Source organism: Schistocerca serialis, chromosome 2, assembly GCF_023864345.2.
Source record: "Schistocerca serialis cubense isolate TAMUIC-IGC-003099 chromosome 2, iqSchSeri2.2, whole genome shotgun sequence".
Lineage (NCBI taxonomy): Eukaryota > Metazoa > Arthropoda > Insecta > Orthoptera > Acrididae > Schistocerca > Schistocerca serialis.
Genome location: NC_064639.1, coordinates 778657901 through 778670453, shown reverse-complemented (window position 1 = coordinate 778670453; position 12553 = coordinate 778657901). Strand labels below are relative to the sequence as shown.

Sequence of the window (12553 nt, the reverse complement as noted above, 5' to 3'; positions counted from 1 at the left end):
TTTAGAATTAAAACCCCAGAAATAATTACTTTTTTATATTATGCCTTGCCCCTGCCATCCAGTTATACCATGTAAACTCGCTATTAAACGGATTTAAACCAACATTATCTTTTGAACCAGTCTTACTGCACCGTTTTAAATCACCAGCACATCTCTACGCCTATCCATTACATATCATGCATGAACCATGAACGCGAATGTGTTTAGTTACAAAGGAACAGCATGACCCAGGGGCGGGAGGGGGCATTGAAGTTCCACTTGTTTTAAGACGTTGTTGACTTGGTGTGAATTACCTGCGAATGTATCACAGGCTAGTAACATTCTAAAACCAATTGACGCTTTAAAGCTGAACCACCACAAAGGAACGTAAATACCGAAATTTTACTTATCATGCATATAAAGAAAGTAGGAAGAATACATTATTAAATTCGGAGGTGATTTAGGGGTGTACAGGATGTGAATTTTAGTACGCAGAGCTGACACTTATGGCAGCAAGAATGGCTCTAACCCGAACGGGAATCGACCATATGAGCTTAGACGACAGACAAACCACGATCAGATGTTTTCAGTGGATGGAAGATCTCGAGCCGTCCGGTGTGGCCGAGCGGTTCTAGGCGCTTCAGTCTGGAACCGCGCGACCACTACTACGGTCGCAGGTTCGAATCCTGCCTCGGGCATGGATGTGTGTGATGTCCTTAGGTTAGTTAGGTTTAAGTAGTTCTAAGTTCTAGGGGACTGATGACCTCAGATGTTAAGTCCCATAGTGCTCAGAGTCATTTGAACCATTTTTGAGGATCTCGAGAATCTACCGCCCTTGACAACAGTCGAACACTTCCTATACAGTCATGGATCAAGACAGAACGCACAACCTGCAGTCTTGCATTAGCTTGTTGAAAGCGTCAAGGAGACCTCGAAAATAAGGGAAAGCCGTAGGCGTTAACACGTCAATGACCCAACGTAGGTGACGGGCGAACAAGCAGCTGTCCTCTCTGGCAGTGATCGTATAGTGCCGACGACATCCTACATGACGCTAAATACGGCTCTCCTGAACCCATGGATTCCACAGTTGCATGATACTCGTGGGAACTCGACCAAAGTGTCAGAAACATCATGGAATGATAAATTGCAGCCTCCACAGTCCATGATGTTCATATAGACTGGTGGACGTTTCCGCATCTTGCACTAGAAAAATTACCGTCTTCTCACAAACAACTAATATTCAAACACGATTGCTAAATGAGAAATCAGCTGAGTAACCCTTCCCTGTACTCGTATACAGAATGCAGATGGCGTTACTCCGTGCGGCTGCGCCTAAACGCTAACCATTTGCTAATCCAAGCACTTATGACACTTCATACCAATTGACGTTTGTTTCAAGCCGTCTTCAAGGCCTTTAACGGCTAGCGGTGTATAACATAGAAGTATAACCGACAATTAAAAAACAGATGCTACCTTAATTCTGCGATACTCTGGTAATTACAAACTGTAATTCTGGCAACGCCTCTTGAAATACAAACCGGCCGTATCAGCTGCTCTCTAGTAGTAGCACCAGCGCTTGGCAGCTACTGCGATCACCTATGATTGCAGAGACCGCTAAACTATCGTCAAATGAGTTATAAGTGTGTTTACGCAAATTTCGTAATTATTTTATGATAAAAGGCAAAAATAATTTAAGAGCTCAGTTACATAAAACTGTATTACAATTACATTGGCGACAATTCTTTATTTACAGGGTCTAATAATAAATGATATTCAAGTCTAGAAACTATTCTTTGCCATAATAAATGCAAACATTAAACTTCAACATATCCTCTATGCTCGGTGGCCAGGCATGCGGATCACAGGAACTAATTTACGATAATAGCGAAATGCATCTTATAGCAGTGAAACGATACACAGGCCCGGGTTCTATTTGGGAAATACGAGGGGCGTTTGAAAAGTCAATGCAAAATCCGAGAGATGGCACCACCGACGCGTATCAAGGTCATGTTTAGTTAGTAGCATCTTTGGAAAGAACGCACACCAAGTTTCAGCCATATTGGTCTATTTATTTGTGTGTGGTATTCGCGTGAATCAAGGACGTCGAGTGATTGTCAAAAAATGGACGAAAAAGTATTTCGAGTGGTGATTAAACATTACTTTATGAAAAAATGGTTCAAAATGGCTGTGAGCACTATGGGACTTAACATTTGAGGTCATCAGTTCCCTAGAACTTAGAACTACTTAAACCTAACTAACCTAAGGACATCACACACATCCATGCCCGAGGCAGGATTCGAACCTGCGACCGTAGCAATCGCGCGGTTCCGGACTGAAGCCCTAGAAACGCTCGGCCACCGCGGCCGGCTTACTTTATGAAAGGCAAAACTCGCCAGGAGACTAAAGAAAAGCTTGATAAACATTACGGTGAGCCTGCACCTTCCATTAGAACAGTTTATAAGTGGTTTCAAAATTTTCGGAGTGGCCATATGGGCACAAGTGACGCTGAACGTTCTGGATGCCTTGTGGAGGTTACGACTCCAGAAATCATTGATTAAATCCATGGTATGGTGATGGATGACAGAAGAGTTAAGGTGCGTGAGATTGCTAGTGCTGTGGGAATCTCGAGTGAACGGGTACATAATATTTTACATAAACATTTGGACATGAGAAAGCTATCCGCAAGATGGGTTCCGCGATTGCTCAAGCTTGACCAAAAACGGAATCGTGTGAAGTGTTGCAAGGATGGTTTGCAGCTGTTCAGGAAGAATTCGCAGAACTTTAAGCGTCGTTTCGTCACTGTGGATGAAACATGGGTACATTACTACACTCCTGAGACCAAACAACAATCTAAACAATGGATTACCAAGGGAGAATCTGCACCAAAAAAGGCGAAGACCATTCTTTCGGCCGGAAAGTTTATGGCGACTGTCTTTTGGGATTCGCAAGGGATAATCCTCATCGACTATCTGGAAAAGGGTAAAACTATTATAGATGCATATTATTCATTATTATTGGACCGTTTGAAAACCGAGCTGCAAGAAAAACGCAGGCGATTCGACCACAAAAAGGTCGTTTCCATCACGACATTGCACCAGCACACACCTCAGCAGTTGTGGTTGCAAAATTAATGGAAATAGGATTCCAACTCGTTTCACGTTCCCCCTATTCTCCAAACTTGGCTTCCTGGGACTACTATTTGTTCCCTAATTTGAAGAAATTGCTGGCGGGACAAAGATTTTATTCTAACGAGGAGGTGATTGCATCAACTAACAGCTATTTTGCAGACTTGGACAATTCCTATTATACGGAAGGGATCAACAAATTAGAACAGCTTTGGCAGAAGAGTATAAATCTAAAAGGAGACTATGTCGAAAAATAAAGAGTTTTACCCCAAATACGTAAGTACGGTAGTTTTCATTTTTGCACGGACTTTTCAAACGCCCCTCCTAAAACATGTGTATGACAAATGTCTAAGCGGATACCGAATCAGCGCCTCTAGTCTCGTAGAATGCCCGTTACACAGCGCTGTTTGTAACAGCAACGCCTCAAACCGCTTTTGCATTCGTACTAGATCAAAGAGTATCAACTACGTAAAGCAGAAGGCTTTTAGTAGTGACTGTATTAATTAAACAATTCGCTCAAATTTCTGCCAATAAGGTCTATGTATCTACTACGAATCGGCGATGTTTCTACAGAAGGAATCAAAAGCTTGACGTGGCTGTGGAAATCGCTGAGCTAAACGTGTCACCACAAAAAATGACAGCAGTAAATAAATTATAATTATGTTTTAATTTTGCTATAAATAAATACAACTCATTCATACACCTCCTCGTGCGCAGCCGTGCCGCTAACAAAGTTTCCTGAGGGAAGCAATTCTAGATATACTACCAGGCTAAAAGTCTCCACATACTCAATAGGTGCAACCATATAACAGTATGTAATCTTCTGAGGAATGTTTCCACCGCTTAGTATACAGAGTGTCCCAGAAATACTATGGCAAACTTCGAGGGGTGGTGTAGTGTGTCTTGAGCGAAACTGGGACGCGATACCAGACCTTTGCATTTCATGAGTAATGGTCTTACTGGCAGTGCTGTCCAGGAATGCTGTTCAACAAGTCAGTATGACTTTACGTCTTTAGCTGTATCCCACATCGCAACCCCTCCGCGTAGTCCACCTCCCTGACGCAACGGCATATCGGTGTGCCTACACTCAGGCGGGACCAAGACTGGCGAAGACTTTGGCGGCTGTCCCCAGATGCCACAGGTGCCGACCGCACCATTTCTCCGTGCCTCGTTACGCGCACCAATCGCGCACAACGATAACTTCACTTCGCTTGCAGTACCACGAGCGAGGTACACGTTATCGCCTGCAGCACCAGTCAATCGCGTGGATTCAGTGCTGTAATCCGCGTGGCTTCATAGCTTGCAACCTAGCGAGGAGTTTATCGGCACGGTTCATCAGGACTTTAGCACAGTTTATCGTCGACAGAGCCAAGTGTTTAGCATTAGTGAACGACCAGCATTTATCATCGGCAATCAGGAGTCAGTCTTCACCAGTTCTCGGTCAGAGGGCATCAGATACGCACGCAGGAACTTACGTTAGCAACAGTCGGAAGAAATTTACACCGGCTCAGAATCGCCGCCAACAAGTAACAGCGAGGATAGGGACAATCGCAAATTGAGCAGCGACGTAGTAACTGACTTTGTCTCTGAATGGCTCTTTACTCCTGGATGTGACAGTTCGTTTACGGACCTTAGTTCCCAGCCTGGACTGATTCACTGGTGTCGTATTTGAACTACATGTATTTTTGTGAGTTTTGGAACAAATAATTTGTACGTAGCGGTTTTGCAGAACACATGCATCATATCATCATCAGAGAGCTTTCAATTCGTAACATTTCTTGATCTATAGATGAACACATTTAGCCGTGCGGGATTAGCCGAGCGGTCTTAGGCGCTGCAGTCATGGACTGTGCGGCTGATCCCGGTGAAGGTTCGAGTCCTCCCTCGGGCATTGGTGTGTGTGTGCTTGTCCTTAGGATAATTTAGGTTAAGTACTGTGTAAGCTTAGGGACTGATGACCTTAGCAGTTAAGTTCCATAAGATTTCACACACATTTGAACATTTTGAATACATTTATTGAATCGAGTCGAACTTTTTAATTTCCATGAACTTAGAAAAGCAATTCCGCCACAATCAGAGATTTATTTTTCATGATAAACATTAATGCGACCTCTGCCTATGTTCGACGTCAACGTGCAATAACCACTCACGGACGGCAAGTGGCAGCACTAGCAGAAGAGTGCATATAAAGAAGCATGTCGGGGGCGGGGAGGGGGGGGGGGGGGAGGGGGACGGCCGACCGCTGTAGCCGAGCGGTTCTAGGCGCTTCAGTCCGGAACCGCGTGACTGCTACGGTCGCAGGTTCGAATCCTGCTTCGGGCGCGGATGTGTGTGATGTCCTTAGGTTAGTTAGGTTTAAGTGGTTCTAAGTTCTAGGGGACAAATGACTTCAGATGTTAAGCCCCATAGTGCTCAGCTTAGGTTTAAGTGGTTCTAAGTTCTAGGGGACTGATGACCTCAGATGTTAAGTCCCATAGTGCTCAGAGCCATTTGAAGCAATTTGGAGGGGGACGCGGGAAACAGTGCAATCATTGTCGCAATGCAGAAAGAGAGCGGTTTACCTTACATCAAAAACGGCATGATCACTGGCTTTCAGCCCAAGGGTGGAAGCACTTCCGGAACGCGTAAGCTTGTACACTGTTCGCCTACCGCAGTGGTTAAAGCACATCGTGCATGGCAAAACTGCGCTATCTGAAACCAGCGAAGAGGCAACTGCGGTGGACCATGAGCCATAGAAGACAGGGTGACCGACGGCTGAGGAGATGTGTACAGGCAGACTACCCAGATGAACCAACTGGCTGTCAACAGTGTCTCCTCAACGACTGATCAGCCAGTGTTGCATCGACTTGTTGTGGAATCATGGAACATATTTTTTGTGCAGACACAATGAACTTCCTTGATCCTGAGAATCTCATCTGCAGAAACCAGCACGGTTTTAGAAAACAGCGGTCATGTGAGACACAAAAAATTGGTTCAAATGGCTCTGAGCACTATGGGGTTTAACATCTGAGGTCATCAGTCCCCTAGAACGTAGAACTACGTAAACCTAACTAACCTAAGGACGCCACACACAACCATTCCCGAGGCAGGATTCGAACCTGCAACCGTAGCGGTCGCGCGGTTCCAGACTGAAGCGCCTAGAACCGCTCGGCCACACTGGCCGGCTGTGAGACACAGCTGGCCCTCTTTGTGCATGATATACAACAGGCTCTAGATACCGGCTCCCAGGTTGATGCCATATTCCTCGACTTTTGAAAGGCGTTCGACTCAGTTCCGCACTGTCGCTTGCTCCAAAAAGTGCGCCCTTACGTCTATCCGATGACATATGCAGTTGGATAGAAATTTTTCTGACAGACAGGGAGCAGTATGTCGTCCTGAACGAGGTGACTTCAACAGAAACAAGCCTAATTTCATGTGTGCCCCAGGTCAGCGTAACATGTCGGCTGCTTTTTGCGATTTACATAAACGATCTGGTTGATGGTATTGACAGCGGCATTGGACTGTTTGCCGATGATGCTGTAGTCTACGGGAAAGTAGTATCACACGAAAGTTGTGAACAAATCAATTAGGATTTGCAGAAAATAAAGGCTTGGTGTAATGACTGGCAGTTATCTCTCAAGTGTAGCCTACTGCATATAACAAGGCGAAAATCCCTATTAATCTACGAGTACCAAATAAATGCCCAGTCTTTGGAAGCGGTAACATCCGTCAAGTATCTGGGTCTGACTATCCGAAATGATCAAATGGAATGATCAGATTACACTGTAACGGGTAAGGTGAACTCTAGATTGCAGTTTATTGGTAGAATCCTGAAGCGATGCAGTCCTTCAACAAAGGAAATGGCTCAAAATACGTTAGTTCGTCCAGTGTTAGAGCATTGTTCGTCTGTATCGGACCCTTATCAGTTGGGTCTGATTCAAGAGATTGAGAAGGTCCAAAGAAGAGCGGCAAGATACGTGACTGGTACATTTAGCCATCGTGAGAGCGTTACAAATCTCATAGAAAGTTTGAAGTGGGACACAGCTGCAGATAGACGGCGCGCTAAACGGAAGGGGGTGCTCACTAAATTCCGAAATCACCGAGGATGTAGAGCATACATTATTACTTTCAAATCGTACAATGATCACCATTCAAAGATGGGAAATTAGAGCTCGTACTGAGGCGACGAGACAGTCGTTTTTCACCCGCGCGATCAGCGAGTGGAACAGAGGGAGGGGTGGGGGTGGGGGGGGGGGAGAATAAAGAGAATAATTATGACTTTGGCGCGAATTGTGCCCTCCGCCACACACCGCTTGGTGGCTAACCGAGTATATATGTAAATGTAGATGTAGGCCTCTGCAGCAGGCGCTGAGTTCATGCACCCATGCTAACTGCTGTTCATGGGCGACGAAGACTGGAATTTGCACGCCAGTACCACAATTCGACATCCACTGAGTAGCGACAGGTGGCCGTTGCAGATGACTCATGTTGTTGTCCGTCGGCATGTACGGCGTAAAGCACGTCAAAGCAAACACCCGGCACGTTTTATGGTTTGAGCAATGTTTCCGTGACATTCCTTGAGTGATCTCGTCATTTTGGAATTGGAAGGTACAATGGATCAACACAACTATGCACCTACCCTTGGGACCATGTCAATCCCTACATGTAATTTGTTTTTCACGACACGATGCATCTACCATCAGTTCACTGCAGCGTATCACACAGCTCGCAGTGTACGTGCGTGGCTCAAAGATCACTAGGACGAGTTTACTGTACTCGCCTGACCATAAAAGTCCCCGTTTATCAACGAGATCAAGAATTTGTGGCACAAGCTCGGTCGGGCTGTACGCGTCATGGATCCTCAACCTAGAAACGTAGCACAGCCGGTCACGGCACTGAAGCCGGCATGGCTTCACATCCCTGTCGGTATCTTCAAGAACCTCATACACTCTCTTCCCGCACTTTTCGCAGTGTTCCGCGCTGAAAAAGTTGGTTATTGAGTCTTTTGAAAAGTGGTCACATAAATGTGACAGGACGCTGTAGTATTCGAGAAAAGTAAAGTAGGTGAAGTGGAAAACGCGAATTTTAAGAATTTAGATATTAGGTTGGTCAGATGCGCTACAGGTTTAAAAGGGGTTGTGTTCAATGTTAATAAAACTTTGTGTTATACCGGAGCCAAGGTAGGCCCTGAGGGCTGGCAACCCATATTACGCCATAGAGGACGACGTTGTCTATGCACAAGGCGTACCAAAAGCACCTTGGTAAACATTGGCTATTTACATACATTCCGAGCACTACTTCCTGCAGAGGGAGCTCGAGCCACGGCCTGCAGGAAGTATCACTAGGCCAAAAACTGACTGGCTAGGGACAGCTATTTAGGGGCTAGAACCAGCCCCGAAGTTCAGTTCACGCCGGATGCCGACGTCGTGTACTGCGACCGTTGAAGATTACGTCTTCGTCTCTGAATTGGACTGTTGCTAGTGTGTGTGTGTTACCACGAACCTTTGTGGAAAATTAGAAGTGTATGCCTCAATTAGGAGACTTTTACTGGCATCGTTTTTGTTACTTTTCGTTTGTTGTTCAGTCATCAACCTTGTGAACTTACATCAATAATAGTTGTGTTAGGTAAAAAGTTGCGAATTGTCTGTCACAACACTTTCGTAGTCTTTATCTTCGACAGAGCATTCACTAAATGTAAAAGATAAAAGATAAGTTTGTGGCGCAAGCCTGTGACTGCAGCAAGAGTGCCATCTCTGTACTCGCTGCGGCACTAGGAGGAGGAGGGTGGCAAGCACCTCGCCCTGGCCCTCTTTTAGCCCCTGGAAAGATACCCCGCACTCATTTGAGAGCAGGTTGGTTGGTTGGTTGGTTGGTTTTGCGGAACAGATCAAAGAGCGAGGTCTTCAGTCCCATCGGATTAGGGAAGGATGGAGAAGGAAGTCTGCCATGCCCTTTCAAAGGAACCATCTCGGCGTTTGCCTGAAGCGATTTAGGGAAATCAGGGAAAACTCAAATAAGGATGGCCGGACGCGGGTTTGAACCGTCGTCCTCCCGAATGCGAGTCCAGTGTGCTAACCACTGCGCCACCTCGCTCGGTTTGAGAGCAGGCAGAGTGAATCCGGGACCGTCCCGGACGAGGAAAAATCCCCGCCCCTATCGGGGATTGAAGCAAATACGAAAGCTTACAGCCCTATGACGTAATACACAGACACACTTATTATATAAAAAGGAAAACAAAGACTTAATACAGATCGACGTAAGAAAATAAGAAAACGACTGTTAGTTTACAGTATATAAGATGAGGAGTACAAGAGAAATATTTAAAGCTGCATAAGAAAATCAGGAGCTTTTTCTTTTAAGGGTCAATAAATAACTGTACTTAGTTTCTTACGGCACTGAAGTTTCATGAGCAAATAATTCGCTGTTTTATAGACTCTACACGCTCTTCTGTGTAACTAAACCTGCAATTACAGCAGCAATGTTTCAATTAAAACTACTTAACATTTGCAAACATTCACAAAGAAGGAACAAGGGAACCGTGAAACCGGATCCATGTTTCGAAAAAATACACCAACTAGTGTATCCGGTGATGCTAGGCATACATACTATAAAAACGAACCAAACTTCAGTTTCACGCCAGTTTATTTTCCAGCTGCAGTCTGTTCTCGGCACAACAAGAAAATACTTCGAGAAAATCCGCGCCTACAGATAACTTCCCGCGTAAGACAGCATCCAACGTTACAGGTAACTACGAGAGAAGCAGATAAGAATTTGTTGACGCCGACCTAACTTGCGCCAGCGTCGTAACCGTTTCTTCTCGTTGCACAGAGAAAGTAGTTTCGCCCCGGCTTTCTGAAAATCTTGTTCTTGTTCGGACATCCCCTACAACCACTATGAAAAGCCCCCAGTACAAGATCATGGAATACACCCTGTTTATCTTCTGCAAAGACACCTGCGTAAGAAAATAAGCACAAGTTGATGACAGTCATTTTCTGTTTTTGACTAGAAGAGATTAACAGTATCAGGGCATATCTAGCCGTCCCAAAGACTAACTCCAGGAACTGAAAGACACCAGCGACACCTGTCTGACAGCGATCACGAGTAGCGGTGCTGTGCTACAGTCATACAGCATGGCGTACTTTCCAAGAACAATTACAGCTCCTTTCTCTATTATTGGGCGCAGTACGAGCTCTGTGATATTTTTTCCCTGTTCTAATCGGTCACTTAAAATACTTTCGCATACTGGTGTCGTATAACAGAATCTATAAAAAATTAGGTTAAGCTAAAAAGAGCATCCATTACACAACCACAAATCGTTAAGATAAAATGCCAACTATGGAGCTTCCTCTTGGAACACCCTGCAATAAGTTACGTGTATCTTTCTCTGACTATACGAGTTTTGGTGATAAACTGGCATTCGTTTCCCCTCTGGTCGCTGGGCGGCGTTCTTGCCCTCCGTCTTCCTGTCTGAAATATTTGGATATGGTGCCTGTTCCTTCGGACATGTCCGAAAGAACAGACACCATATCCATGTAAGTATATCGTTCTGGCAATACCGGTCATGACCTTCTACTGTGCGGATGCACACATATTACCCGAACTCTTACGGGGCTTGGTAAGAATGTCTTCCACGAGTAATGAGTGTGTTGGGTAGGGACACTACGAATGTAGTGTGTGGACGTATAAGGTGAGAATGTGGGTCTCGCGGGAGGCGTGCGAGAAAGAGTCCCTGCAGTCGCACTAGCCTCTGTGCCCTCGGATAGAGCGTCTGCCATGTAAGTAGGAGATCCCGGGTTCGAATCCCGGTCGGGGCACACATTTTCACCTGTCCCCGTTGATATATATCAACGTCCGTCAGCAGCTGAAGATATCAATATATAATTCTAATTCCTGTCTGAAATGTTTGCGTGTTTGCGAAACGGGCGAGTGGTGGAATGGACAGTCAGCGGGGGACGACGAGGAAACGTGTGTTGCCACGCACTGTGGTCGGTGTCTTGACCGATTCGCCCTGAGGAAATTCTTGCAACGGGAACGACTTTGATTATCATTAGCTGATTCTGGTGCTCTGAAGGGACACCTCTTTCCTCTTGTCGGACCGCGTTGTGTGATCTACTTTGGTGGCGTTAGCAAGCTCTGTTGTTACCGCCCTGCCCTTTATGATTCTTCCCTGAGTGGTGATTGTGTGTGTCTTCCGGGAAGTTTGGATCTGACCTAATGTGATCTGTATCGCTTACACAACATGACTGAGCCTACCAACCTCTGTGTTCGCTGAGCGCCCTGTGTTGCTTTCCTGGAAAGTAACTTAGCTGCGATCCCTGGATGTGAAGATTGTGGTAATAGTTTTTATTCTTTCTTTTTAATAGTGTTTCTCCTTGCCAAAAGATGCCTGGCATTATTATTGTCACCGTCTGTGGAAGTGGGGGGAATGTGACAGCGGTCGCAGATGCTACTGGTTCTGTCATGAACATTTACGATTGATGTGCTCTATTAATCGTTTTAGATCCTGATCTGGCCAGATCTATTAGTATAGTGTGTGCGCTGCCATAGAATTGTGAAATTTTCTGTGCTGGGACCCTCAGGTATTGTAAAGCGAGTTTTCTTATCTGCTTCTTGGAGCCTGATTGGGTCCGCCGGCCGCCTTGTACTAGTATCTGATTGTTATGTTATTAATGGAACCAGCATTTCAATCCGGAAGGGAAGTTCATATGGTTGTTTAAAAACTACTTCAGCCACGTTTTTAGTTTGGTTCAGTCTCGATGATTGACTGATCTGGCCTTGTAACATAACCAAAACGGCCTTGCTGTGCTGGTACTGCGAACGGCTGAAAGCAAGGGGAAACTACGGCCGTAATTTCTCGCGAGGGCATGCAGCTTTACTGTATGGTTAAATGATGATGGCGTCCTCTTGGGTAAAATATTCCGGATGTAAAATAGTCCCCCATTCGGATCTCCGAGCGGAGACTACTCAGAAGGACGTCGTTACCAGGAGAAAGAAAACTGGCGTTCTACGGATCGGAGCGTGGAATGTCAGATCCCTTAATCGGGCAGGTAGGTTAGAAAATTTAAAAAGGGAAATGAATAGGTTAAAGTTAGACATAGTGGGAATTAATACACTAAGCAGATTCAGAAGGATGTAGGTTGCAGTAGTTACTGGGAGATGAAGAAGCTTGCACAGGATAGAGTAGCATGGAGAGCTGCATCAAACCAGTCTCAGAACTGAAGACCACAACAACAAAAACAACAACAACACGTTAATAAGCTTATTCTTGGTCCTTGCCAGTGTTTAAACTGTACTATTCTTGAAATTCTTTGTTTAATGCGTTAATAGGCGTTTGTCGGGGTGGTTGTACGTTATTCTGGATTGTTTGTTTAGCTACACATTTTGCTGAAAGTGTGTTATCGTACTAATTGACCTGCGTTTGTGTATTTTTGTCTTTTGGCTTGAATTCCTTTGGCGCCTTGCCCTTTCTG

The 12553-nt window shown here is 45.2% G+C and overlaps 1 protein-coding gene across 2 annotated transcripts in view; it reads right to left on the bottom strand.

Moving 5' to 3' along the window:
* LOC126455702 (probable inactive tRNA-specific adenosine deaminase-like protein 3) overlaps positions 1–12553 on the bottom strand; it is a 531452-nt gene that overhangs the window by 70986 nt on the left and 447913 nt on the right. The window lies entirely within an intron of this gene.